At 36.0% G+C, this 13785-nt stretch overlaps 1 protein-coding gene and 1 long non-coding RNA gene across 2 annotated transcripts in view; one reads left to right on the top strand and one right to left on the bottom strand.

Annotated features, from left to right (window-relative positions):
- MLLT3 (MLLT3 super elongation complex subunit) overlaps nucleotides 1–13785 on the top strand; it is a 273770-nt gene that overhangs the window by 74682 nt on the left and 185303 nt on the right.
- On the bottom strand, nucleotides 8483–12773 carry LOC118499656. The gene is made up of 2 exons (XR_004902162.1): nucleotides 12331–12773; nucleotides 8483–10479 (listed from the first exon to the last, which is right to left on the bottom strand). It is a non-coding gene; the product is annotated as an uncharacterized LOC118499656 (long non-coding RNA).

A 13785-nucleotide genomic window follows, 5' to 3' on the forward strand; every position in this document is an offset into this window, starting at 1 on the left:
TTGCTCATTCCCCAGGACATGGCATGAGCCAGAAATATGAGCTCTGCCCTAGTTGTAGGATGGATACTACAAAGGCATTTTCCACTATCCGCTCTGCTATGCATTTATCCACTGCTGTTCAGTTTAAAAAAAAATGCTAGTAGCATTGCTCTTCACATGGCTGAATTAATGGTAAAGAATAGATTTCTGTCTCTTTGATTTTTTTTTCTAATGGATTGATTGGCTCTTTGCCTGCTTGACTACATTAAAAAAATCTCCCTTTAAGAATTACAGTCAGAAATATACCTGTGATGGACTTTTAAAAGCTGTTCTATATTTAATAAGTGCAGAAGGTCCTTATAAGTTTGAGGCATTCTCCCCTCACTACCACAGCCCCCTGTTTAGTAGTAGAATCACATAGTTCTGTCTGCCTCTTGATGGATTAAAAAGCCACCTCCCTGGGCCTAATTTATGCCTTGCTCAGATATTTCTTGCTGAGATATGGATGGTCATCCTCCTACTTCTCCAGTCTGTTTTTTAATATTTGCCAGGATCAAACAGTTTTTGAGCATGTGGTGGTGTCTTTGAGGATATAGAGCATGTAGGCGTTGATATGATCAGCTCCTCAGGTCTCATGGATTGAACTTAATTTTCCTGTGAGCACCTCTGCTGGACCCCGTTGCTACAGCACCCTTCAGTACCTCTTGTAATCTTAAATGTGCTTCTTGCAGAGTCTGTTCCTGCAGAGTAAATGCACTGTTCCTTCAGTGACTCTCTTGTCTCTCATTACTCAAATATTTTATGATTGATTTTTTTTGGATGTGCATTTCCTTCCTTCCTCTTGGTTTCTATTAAAACTGAGTATCTTCCCCAGTGTTTATGTGGCTGTGAAAGACCGAGTATTTGTATTTCAGAATGTATTTCTTGTTTGTGTAGGCCACGATTAGTGTCTACTTTCTATTTTGTTTTCTAGTTTTCTGAGTACTTTCAGACTTAATATGATTATTGAAAGGGCTCTTCAGAGAACTGTGTATTTTTCATTTAAACTTGCATTTTCTATGTATTATGTAAGACAAAGTAGTGTAGTAGTAGTAGTAGTAGTAGTAGTGTTTAGTAGTGCCCATAAAGGGCAATGCTACTAAAACTCAGAACTTTACACATAATTCTCTTAATTCTTAACCAATTTTAAACTTTAAATTTTTTGAAATTATCTGTTTGCAGCTTACATATAGGACTGAAGCAGAAACATGGGAACCACTATTTCAGTTGGGCCTTTCCCCAACTTTTCCAGAGGTTGAAAACTCTAAAGATGAATTTATAATAAAGATTTTTTCCAGCATTGCCATTGCTACTTGACTTCCTTTTTAAAAGTTGGAGCAATTCTTACACAGTAATGGCTTTCCAAAGATCCATCTTACAAAATTTCACAAATATTTCTCCTTTGAAAATCTAAACTTATGTAGTAGCTGTTGATTACAGCCATTAGGATGACCTTTTCTTGGATATTCTAATGACCTAAAACAAAGTTCATGAAATAGGTTGAAAAAATTGGCCTGGATTATGTATCATACACTGCAACTGTATTAATTTTTCACATGTGGGAACATATGACATTTTGGTGTCTCTTTCTATTCTATAAATGTTAACAGTGATTACTCCCATTTGGTGGGTTTACAAGTGATTTTGATTTTTAAATACATTTGTACACTTTCTAGGTTTTCCATACTGTATTTCTAACAAGAACAACAACAAACTCTTTGAAGTGTTGCTGGTGAATCTTTTTAAGGGCTGAACAATATTTTCCAGATTATTGCATAGACTATCATATACTTGAATGCTTTAATTTTACAGATTGAATGATGGCTAGTGAAGTTTAATCTTTTGCTTGAAGTGATGACATTTAGGGGCCAATACCCAAATTGAACACAGCTGTGAAAACAACTTTGTGATTAATTTAATTTGGTCATTTTTGTGGGGTTTTGAATAGTGCTGCCTATTACTGTATTAACAAATAGTGGATATTCTGTAAATATTTTAGTTATTTACTATAAACTAAAATGGAGTTTTTAAAAAAGCTTTCCTGTGAGTCAGTAGTTTATACAGATTGTTAAACAGATAATTGTGATCCTTATTTTAAATATGAAAGGGGACATAAAACCATTCTTCTCAAAATTAAAAAAATTGTTTTTAATTATTGTTTTGTATATTTTATATTTTGAAAATGACGAGTCCACAATTTCTTAGTCTGATGTATACTTCCTGTCTTAGAAATTTGGTTGAAATTAATATTGCTAGTGAAAGTGAGAAAAAAGGAGCAAGTTTAGGGGAAGAGAGAGGTGAAACTTACTTCCCAATGAGGTTGCTATGGAATTAGAGTGGCTGCCAGCAGGATGAAATCCTAATTAAGTACCTAACAAAGAATTAAAATAAAGACAAGCAATACTTTACAAAACATAAAAAGAAAACAGATGAATACAAAGTTGAAATGAAAAGCAGCTATGTAATGCAGTGATTTTCAGGTTTTTTTTTTTACTTCATGGTACACATCAATTAATGACTAAAATTCTGCAGCACATCAAAAAAAAAATTTTTTGCCAATCTGACAAAAAATGGGTATACTTTTGATTCATTCACACCAGATGGCTATTGCTTTATTAGTTGTTGCCTTTTTTTATTTGACAATCTAAAGGAAAAGAGGTCAGTGACCCTGACTAAATAGTCAGGTATTTGCATGTTTTAAAAATTCTTGTGGCACACCAGGTGAAAACCGCTGGTGTAATGGATAGAGGGGGGAAAACAAGGAATAGTGCATCATGAAGAAAGCTATAAGCAAAATTAGATCATTCTTGGAGTTTTGCTATTTTGGGGGGAACAAGTGGTATCTAAGAATATAAGTAGGTGTATTAAATAAATTTGGGTTTAAAAATTATGATGTAAATAAAATAATCTATAATTTATTAAAAATGTGCAAGTAATTTACAAAGGACTTTTGGATTGTGACTAACTGGATAATGGTTTATATTCAGTAATCGTTTTTATGAAGATATTTATCAGAGAACAGGACATAAAAGTATGTGTGAATTTTTGAAGAACATTTTTCACATTTAAAAGGAACTTGTTGGATACATTCCCCTTCATGTCATCTAGGAACTGACTTCTTAATGCCTATATCTTGGCCAATTTAAGCTCTGAAAAACTTGATAGGTGAGTTCAGTGGAATGTTCCCTAAGGGACTTTGAAATGCTTTTTCAACTGGGCATACATTTTTCCTTTTATTGTATAAAGATAAAATATATATCTCAAATCAAAAGTTTAGTAACTCTTACTGTTTTTATATGGAAACATGTATTCTAGTTATGGTAACTTTTTTTTTATCCATGTAATGAGAAGTTAAGGGTAACAATGGAGAGCCAACCTTTAATATTACTTCTTGATTTGATCTTCCTTTGTTTATGAAATAAGTGTATTGAGATACTGTCACCTGTGCAGTCATTTATCATCCTGCTCAAAAAAACAAGGTATTTCTAAACAAAGTTAACAACTGTTGACATTATATGCCCAACCTTTGGCATGCATAGTTTTCTTTTGTCTAATAAGAAGCACTTTAAAAATATATACATTTAGAAATAGAATTGACTGACTTCTGAGTTTCTCTTAGCTTTCTCTATAGTGGAGGTGGTAATAAACCCTAGGTCACAGGTGGCAAACACAAGGCCCGCAGGCCGGTCCTCCACCACTGAGCTCCTTGTCCCTAGTTAAGGAGTAGTTACATTTATACAGTCTTAAAATTACATTCGGCCCTTTGAGGGCAACCTCGAGGCTGATGTGGCCCCCGGTGAAAGTGAGTTTGACACCCCTGCCCTAAGTGACTAAAAGAGCAGCTGCAGAAAGAATTAAGGGATCAAACATGAAAATGAAATCCTCAGTTTGGATAATTAGCCTTGGGTGATTAAAAATTGAATTTGTCACCTTAGGTGATTTTTTACTGTCACCTCCTTTGTTTTAGCAGTGGTACTCAGTATAAAAAATAAAATCATGAAACAGCATAATTATAAAATGATTTTAATGTAGCATGCATATTTCTATGAGCTACTTGTTTTAATCAAGCATTGTTTGGTGCTGTTAGACCAGTTTTAACTAAATGAACTAATTCAAGGTTCCTTGTAATGAAATTAGACATTTATTTTTTTACTATTTTTTGGTTGGCCATTTTCCTCACATGTCCTGATTTGGATAAAAGCATTACAGAGGTAAGTTTTTAAAACTTTTGATTTCAACATATTTTCAAGTTAAGAACATTATTAAGAGAGGAATCTCTTCTCCCTAAAGAGAAAATATGGCTGTAAAAAATTGGTTATAAAAGCAAAACAAACAAAAAAAGCTTCCCCTGTGCAATTAAGGTCTTTGTCTAATTTTTTTTTTCTGCTACAGATAGTGGTTTTTCAGCCTCATTTGCACACTTGAATCATCTGAGTTTCAAAACAAGCAAAACCCAACCTTGGCTGCTCACCTAGATTCTAATTTTCGTGGTCTCCAATGGGGGCCTAGCATCAGAGAAAGGTTGTAAAATGTTCCCAGGTGATTTAATGTTTAGCCAGCATTGATAACTCTGTGCCAGATGTAATGAACATCTGTAGTATGACACTGGAAGCCTTTAATTTTTCTGGACATTAGACTTTAGTGCACTTTGAATTTTCATACAGTACAGATTGGAATTCCCTTTCCCACACTTGGGGCTTTGATATATTAACTAATGAGTACTTTGAACAGCCCTACAGTAGGCTGCTGTAGTGAGCTAAAGGTGGCCTGAACACTTGTCCATGTCCTAATCCCTAGAATCGTAGATGTTATCTTTTATGGAAAATAAGCATTTTGCAAATATGATTAAATTAAGATTCTTATGAAAAGTAGATCATCCCTATCCTGGTTTTTCCCTAAATGCTATTCTAAGTATTCTTATAAGAGAAAGGAGAGGGAGCTCTCATAGATACCCAGAGAGGGCAATGGGAAGGTGGAGGCAAAGATTGGAATGATGTGGCCACAGGTCAAGGAATGCCTGCAGCCACTGAGAAGCTGCAATAGGCAGGAACAGATTCTTTTCTAGAGCATTTGGAGGGAGTGCAATCCTGCTGACACTTTGATTTCTGCTCTTTGAAACTGATTTCAGACTTGTAGCCTCCAGATCTGTGAGAAAATAAGATCCTGGTTTAAGCCACCAAGTTTGTGGTAGTTTGTTACAGCAGCCATAGGAAAGGAATATAGCTACCTTTCAGCTGACAGCTGGGATTTGGTGGTGTGCCATATCTGACTGCAGAGCAGTATGTATTTGTGTAATAGATTAAATATATTATTGTGTTACCCTGTTTTATAAAAATAAGTTGAAATTACAGAAAGGTTTTGTGTATGTATAAACACACATGTATATATTTATACACACAGTGGTGTAGCCTGTAATCATAATGTACTTGAGATAAAGATGGAAATCATTAAGATGGGTCTTTAACCTCAATTAGATGCTCATTAGTTTTAAGCTGTGCTTAATGATGAAGCGAAAGAACACAATTAATGAACATGTACCAAATGCTGGAACTATTTTGTTGAAGGTTGTTTCTAAAAACGTGAGAGATAATTAGGGATTTTAATAAACTTCTATTGCACTGGGAATAGATCATCTCTTATAGCTTTTACTGTGCTGCTTTGATTCTAAGGTGTACTACTTTCCACATTTCTGAAATCAGGATATCTTATAATAAGTGTGTTCAATTAATTTCTTTTTCCCTCAACCAAAGACATCACAGAATTAATGATGTGAAATAAAAGTGTTTTAGAATTGTGGCACTTCCCCTATTCTGCCATTCGACTTTTCTGATTTGAATTTAGGATATTCATTTTGAACACTTTTTCTGAAATGCATTATGTTAGAAGGCAAGCAGTACCTGTATGAAGTTCTGAAGCCTTTAATGTTCTAATGCAATTACTGTTTTTGGCTTCAGTTCCCGGGAGCTACCATGGTAAAAACTAAATCTTGTAATAACTTTGCCTGTTGAGGTGTAGAATCTTTGGAGGAAAAATGATAGGTTTTAGGTGTAGGCAGACATCGACGTTTAGTCTAGTTCTGCTGATTAGCTGTGATATTAGGTAAATGATTTAATTAATTTCTTCATTGGCAAGTGGGGGATAATACTCATATTTCAGGCTTGGGATGATTAGACAAGGAAATATTTTTAAAGTATTAAACAAGGCCTGTCCAGAATCCCATAGCCACCTTTATCTGCATTTATTTTTATCCAAAAATAAATGGGCTCCTTGATGCCCAGTAAAGACTTGAACATTAGGGAAAAAACTAACATGATGAAGGCTCATTCTGACTTGAATTTTGCTGCTCATGGTTTTCAGTGCTCCTGCTATGGTTCCTTCATCCCTTTTCACTTATGTAAATGTATTAACTTCTTGATGGTTCATCTCAGATTCTCCTTTCTCTATGTATCCTTCTCTGTCCACAAGAGTCATAGATTGATCATGGCTGATCAATAGATTGAACCATAGATTCACCACTGATGACATAATCTTAACCTTTGATCTTATACCATTCTTTGTCATTTCCATTTGTGTGTAATATGTTTGTACCAAATAGATTAAAAAAACAAAACAAAACTTCTGCTTAAGAACTTCTATCCAGAATATATTAAAGGACTTGGTCAGATCAATACAGAAAAACTGCCAACACAATAGAAAAAGTGGACAAAAGACTTTAACAGACACTTCATAAGAGTGTTTAAAATGTACAATAAACGTATGAAAGTTGACTAACTTCATTAGTCCTAAGGGAAAGGAAAATCAAAGTGTCCTCTATATACCCACTTAAATGGCTAAAATTAAGAAAGACAATAACATGTTGATGGGAATACGGGATAATTGAACTCTCACACTCCACTGGTAGGAATGTAAATTGATGCACTCACTTTGGAAAACTGCCAGTAATGTTAAACATGGACCCAGTGGTCCAGTTATTCTGCTCCTAGGAGTGTACATATGTATGTGTGGGTACATTTACAGGACATGTACAAGAATATTCATAATAGCCAGAACTGTCCATCAACAGTAGAATGGATAAATACACTAGAAATATTCCTACAGTGGAATAACAGTTCTATACATTAATGAGAGTGAACTAACTACTGTTATACTCAGCATCATGAATGATCTCACCAATAGCCTAAGAAGACAGGCACAAAGGAATATGTATTACATGGTTCTGTTAATAAAAAGTTCAAAAAAAGGTCATGCTACTTTTGGTAAGTCAAATTTGGAGGGATATAGTATCGGTAGCGGGCACTGGGACAGGCTTCTGAGAATCTTGTAATGTTCCATTTCTTTTTTTTTTTTAAAGATTTTATTTATTTATTTTTTTTTAGAGAGGGAAGGGAGGGAGAAAGAGAGAGAGAGAGAGAAACATGAATGTGCGGCTGCTGGGGGCCATGGCCTCTAACCCAGGCATGTGCCCTGACTGGGAATCGAACCTGCGACACTTTGGTTGGCAGCCCGCACTCAATCCACTGAGCTACACCAGCTAGGGCCATTTCTTTTTTTAAAATTTTTATTTTTCAGTTACAGTTGATATACAATATTGTATTACTTATAGGTGTACAACATAATGATTAGATATTTGTCTAACTTTTCAAAGTGATTACCCCAATCAGTGTAGTGCCTATGTGATATCATACACAGTTATTACAGTATTATCAAGTATGATCACTGTGCTGTACTATACATCCTGATGACTGGTTTTATAATTGGCAATTTCTACATGTTCCCCTTTATCCCTATTCCCCCAGTCTGGCAACCGTCAATTTGTTCTCTGCATTGATGAATTTGTTTCTGTTTTGTTTGTTCATTTTAGATTCCACATATTATTGAAATCATATAGTATTTGTCTTTGTATGACTTAATTTCATTTAGCATAATACCCTCTAGTCTATCAATATTGTTGCAGTTGCCAACATTTTGTTTATTTTTTTTTACAGTTAATATTCCATTGTATATATGTACCCATCTTCTTTATCTATTTTTTTATGGATGGGCACTTGGATTGCTTTAAAAAATCCACTATTGTAAATAGTGCTGCGGCAAACATAGGGATGCACATATCTTTTTGTATTAGTGTTTTTGATTTCTTTGCATAAATACCCAGCAGTGAAATTGCTGGGTCATATGATCGTTGTATTTTTAATTTTTTGAGGAAGCTTCGTAGTAGCTGCATCAATTTAAAATCCCACCAACAGGATTCCCTTTTCTCCACATCCTCACCAATACTTGTTATTTGTTAATTTGTTGATGATAGCCATTCTGACCATTGTGAGGTGGTGTCTCATTGTGGTTTTAACTTGAGTTTTCCTGATGATTAGTGATGTTGAGCATCTCTTCATGTGTCTATTGGTCATTTGTACCTTCTCTTTGGAGAAGTGTCTATTCAGGTCCTCTGCCCATTTTTTAATTGGTTTGCTTGTTTTTGTTTTTAATTTTTGGTGTTAAATTATATGAGTTCTTATGTTTTTTGGATATTAACCCCTAATCAGATACATCACTGGCACATATCTTTGCACATTCAGTGGGTTGTCTTTTCATTTTGTTGATGGTTTACTTTGCTGTGCAAAAACTGTTTGGTTTGATATAGTCCCATTTATTTATTTTTTCTTCTGTTTCTCTTGCCTGAGGAGACATATTAAAAAAAATACTACTAGGAGTGATGTCAGAGAATTTTTGCCTATGTTTTCTTGGCCTAGGAGTTGTATGTATGGTTTTGGGTCTTACATTTAAGTCTTTAATCTATTGTTAGGCTATTCTTGTATAAGGTGAAAGATTTATATGATCTGAAGAGAAACCAGAGTATAGGCTATTCTTGTATGTGATATAAAACAAAGATCTATTTTCTTTCTTTTGCATGTGTCTGTAATGTTCTATATCTTGAATTTAATGGTAGTTATTCTGGTTTGTCAATTTACAGAAAGTTCACCAGGCTGTATACTTCTGATTTGTTGCACATTATGTATGTATACTTCAACAGATTTACTTTACAGAAAGTTCTTCATTGTCAGTTAGCAGAGTGCTTGGCAGCCCATGGGTGCCTAATTGCCTAATAAACATTTGTTGGCTTTACTTGATTTTTACTTTCCTAGTACTTAATGAAAATTTTCACATGAAATATTATAGTGCTCTCTGATCTTAAACACACATTTTTTCCATAGCAACCGCCCCCTTCATCTGTCCCCACCTTGTCAAGCCACAAGCCTTTCTTAGCCATGGCCCAAATTACAGATATTGCTTATTTGGTCTCAGTACAAATGTCATTGCCATGATTTTCTGTAAATACCTTCAAAGAATGTCACAACATGTACATTTAGAGGGTCAGGCTTCAAGCTAAACTACTATGGGTCTTGTGAGACCAGTTATGAGTAATAATTTGATGAAAGGTATTAAAAGCCTGGACTGACACATTAAAAGAGCTAAAAAAAAAATCTTACAGCAACGAGGTTGTATCCCAAACCTATTAACTGGAGGAGCATGTGTGCCCAGTGACCTTGAGATTGACTAGACCTGCATTTGAGAGTTGACAGGAATGGTTTACAGATGAATAAAATAAGAAGCATGTGTAGTAGGGATACTGTTACATTTGATAGGAGGAATGAAAAGAAGAGCTTTAAATTTTATGTAAAACCTCAGTACTTAAAAAAAAAACCCCACCACCACCGAGAATTGAATTTGTCTTTCCGTTAGTAGAACTTAAAAATGTTAAGGAGCTAGGTACTTTTTTTTCACTGCTCCTTTTTGTCTAGTCTTTCTTCTTTAGTTCCTTACTTTTTCATTTCAGGTTCTCTCCCTTTTTCCTTTTCTCTCCTCTTGCACCTCTTCCCACTCCTCTTGCCCATTCTGACTTAGCCTGAGGGGGTCCTTTTTGTTTCTGACTAAGCAGCTCAGAAGAGTTCTTTTGGAAGGAAAAGTTTTAACTTCTTGTCTCCCTTTGAAAATACATTTGAAAAAATTAAGCAAGGGTGGAGAAGCTTTGGAGTTGGGGGACCTTTAGTCCAGTGGAGTGCCCAAGAGCCTCATTCAGAGATTTGAGGGACTGTTGGATGGGAGGGGAGGAGGTATGAATGGTAATCACACTTTGAGACCTTTGGTAAAACTTGTGGCGACTCTCATGACAGCTACCCTGCACCACCATCATTTTCTTTAATATTTTTATCTTAAAATGTCATTTCTAGTTACAGTAATTTTGTTTTTTGGCTTTAAAAAGTATGAAAGATAATTTAATATAGTAAATTCCATCTCAAAAAAATACTTCATTCTTTCTTTTTGTTGTGGAATGGTTTTATAGACGCTTTCATAGACATTGTCATAAAAGAACCAGGATAAGGAAAATATTAACTCTATGACTTGATGCAAATAGTATTTTAAGAGGGAAAACACTTAATTTTATTTACTTTTGTTTTCTTCCTTACTCTTTTTTTTAATATATATATTTTATTGATTATGCTATTACAGTTGTCCGATTTCCCCCCTTCTCTCCCCTCCACCCTGTACCCTCCTCCCACCCACATTTCCCCCTTTAGTTCATGTCCATGTGTCATACTTATGAGTTCTTTAGCTTCTACATTTCCCGTACTATTCTTGCCCTCCTCCTATCTATTTTCAACGTATATTCTATGCTACTTATTCTCTATACCTTTTCCCCCTCTCTCCTCCTCCCACTCCCCTGCTGCTAACCCTCCATGTGCCCTCCATTTCTGTGGTTCTGTTCCTGTTCTAATTGTTTACTTAGTTGCTTTGGTTTTGCTTTAGGTGTGGTTGTTAATATTTGTGAGTTTGCTGTCCTTTTACTATACACGTCTTTTCTTTATCTTCTTTTCTTAGATAAGTCCCTTTAGCATTTCATAAAATAAGGGCTTGGTGATGATGAACTCCTTTAACTTGACCTTATCTGAGAAGCACTTTATCTTCCCTTCCATTCTAAATGAGAGCTTTGCTGGATAGAGCAATCTGGGATGTAGGTCCTTGTCTTTCATGACTTGGAATATTTCTTTCCAGCCCCTTCTTGCCTGTAAGGTCTCTTTGGAGAAATCAGCTGACAGTGTGATGGGAACTCCTTTGTAGGTGACTGTCCCCTTACCTCTTGCTGCTTCTAGGATTCTCTCCTTCGTTTTTACCTTGGCTAATGTAATGATGATGTGCCTTGGTGTGTTTCTTCTTGGGTCCAACTTCTTTGGGGCTCTCTGAGCTTCTTGGATTTCTTGGAAGACTGTTCCCTTTGCCAGATTGGGGAAGTTCTCCTTTATTATTTGTTCAAATATGTGCTCAATCTGTTGCTTTTCCCCTTCTGATTCTGGTACCCCTATAATTCGGATATTGGAACGTTTAAAGGTGTCTTGGATGCTCTTAATCTTTTCCTCAATTTTTTGAATTCTTATTTCATCATGCTTTCCTGCTTGGTTGATTCTATCTTCCTTCTGGTCCACTGTATTGTTTTGAAACTCATAATCCTTCCTTTCACTATTGGCTCTCCTCCGCGTGTCTTCCTGCATCTGTTTTATGGTAATCTGCATTCTTTCATCTAAATTTCGTCCAAAATCAACCAGTTCCGTGAGCTTTCTGATCACCAGTGTTTTGAACTGCGCATCTGATAGATTGGCTAATTCTTGGTCGCTCAAAAGGATGAGTCCCGGGGGACTGATCTGCTCTGTTGAAAACATATTTTTTTTTTCCCCCCTGCCTCTCCTTTTTTTTTTTTTTTTTTTCGGTCTGGTTGCTCTTGTTACGGTGGGGGGCGGAGCCCTAGGTGTTCACCGGGGCTGGGCGCCCCGTCGCTAGATTATGACATTATATGTGGGGGCGGGAGCGGGGCGGGAGAAAACAATGGCGGTAGTTCCGTTCCCCTGGACTCAGACCCTTGTCTGGGCTTCCGGGCCGTGAGCTCTGCCCTGGTCCACAATCGCTGCCCCTCTGGGTCTGCCGGCCGCAGCTTGCGTACTCAGGGATCACCGCTGCCTTCTTGCGCGCCGGATGGCTTTTGCGCCGATTTCGCGCCAAACCTTCCCCAACCTCCGCGCGCGGCCGACCCGAGCCAGCCCCGCGCCCGCCCGGCTGGTCTTCTCCTACCAGTCTGGATGAATGCGTCTACTTCAATTTCTTGGCTGCCTGACTTCCATTCAGATAAATCCTCTGCCGGATCTGGGTGTTATTCTGATAGTAAATTATTGTTGTAAATTATTGGTTTTCTAATCTTGGTTGTAGGAGGAAGTATGGTGCGTCCACCTATTCCTCCATCTTGCCGGAAGTCCCTGTTTTCTTCCTTACTCTTATGCCACGCTGAAGATTACTGTTTTTCTCCAAAAGCACATGCTGGGCATGAGCTTCTTGAATATTTGAGGCTGCATGCGACCTCAAAATATAATATCCTAAAAACAGAGCCACCTTATAGTATTAAAAACCAATAATATTAGCAGACAATAATTAATCGTATCTTCTAAAGAGTAATGACTTTAGTAGTGTGGTACAGAATGGTTATATCTATATTTTGGAGAGGAAAAGCTAATTTTAAAATATGCCATTTCTTTCTTCCAAATAATGTTTAAGCTTTAATACCCCAGTTATTCCTAAGTACAATACAGGGTTACTTTAATTTTTAAATTCATGCTTCTTTTGGTGGCTTTCATAGCTGAAAGAAATGATTTCAGGAGTCGTATTTGAAGTGTGAATTATCAAAGAAGTTTCTATATGGAACTTGTTCCTCTACTTCAGTGATAGTAGAAGGGTCTTTCTTTGTAGAAGAATATGTTTTTGTATCTAGATTTGATTCTGAGTTCTAGAGATAAATGTGTTTCACATTTTTACATTTGGTTTAATGAGGAAGCTTCCCACAGCATGATTTCAGAGTATTAAAAAAAAAACTTGTGACAATCAGAATTAATTTATAATTTCCCCTTTTAATATCAAATAATATCTTTCTCCCTTTAGTTCTTTTGTATTTCTTCTAACTTTATTCTTTTTTTACATCTCTTCTTTTAAATTGCTCTTTACTCTGAGTACCAAGCTGCATTGGATAAATAGAATGAGAATATTTTGGCTAATTTTTCTGAAATTAATGAGTTCTATCTGGTATTAATTGCTTACGTCATCATGAACAATAAGGGATTGCTCTTCATTAAATCTAGCCATCAATAATGATGTAAAGAACAGAAAGCACCAAGTTATCTTGTTTACACATTGCTTGAGAACACATTTTTCTACTTTTTTTCCTGCCCAGAATATCTACTTTTAAAATTATTTGGCAGTGTAAACCTTACTTTTATGGTACAGTTACTGGTTTTAAACCAAAAGTCCCAATAGAGACTTGGATTTGAGTTAAATTAAATGATTCCTTCTGTCATCTTAAGAGTTTGAACTAATTTTTCTTTTTTTGTGACTTAAACAATAGATATTTATTTTTCTCACAGCTCTGGAGACTGCAAGTCTAAGATCAAGGTGCTGGTAGGTTCTCCTGAAGCCTCTGTATTTGACTTGCAGATAACTACCTTTTTGCTGTGTTCTTACATGGTCTCCTTTTTTAAAAAAAATATATTTTATTGATTATGCTATTACAGTTTTGTCTCATTTCCTCCTTTTACTCCCCTCCACCCTGCACACCCCCTCCCACCCACATTCCCCCACTTATGTCCATGTGTCATAAGTTCTTTAGCCTTCTACATTTCCCATACTATTCTTACCCTCCTCCTGTTTATTTTCTACCTACCATCTATGCTACTTATTCTC

This window comes from Phyllostomus discolor, chromosome 3 (assembly GCF_004126475.2).
Source record: "Phyllostomus discolor isolate MPI-MPIP mPhyDis1 chromosome 3, mPhyDis1.pri.v3, whole genome shotgun sequence".
NCBI classification, from domain to species: domain Eukaryota; kingdom Metazoa; phylum Chordata; class Mammalia; order Chiroptera; family Phyllostomidae; genus Phyllostomus; species Phyllostomus discolor.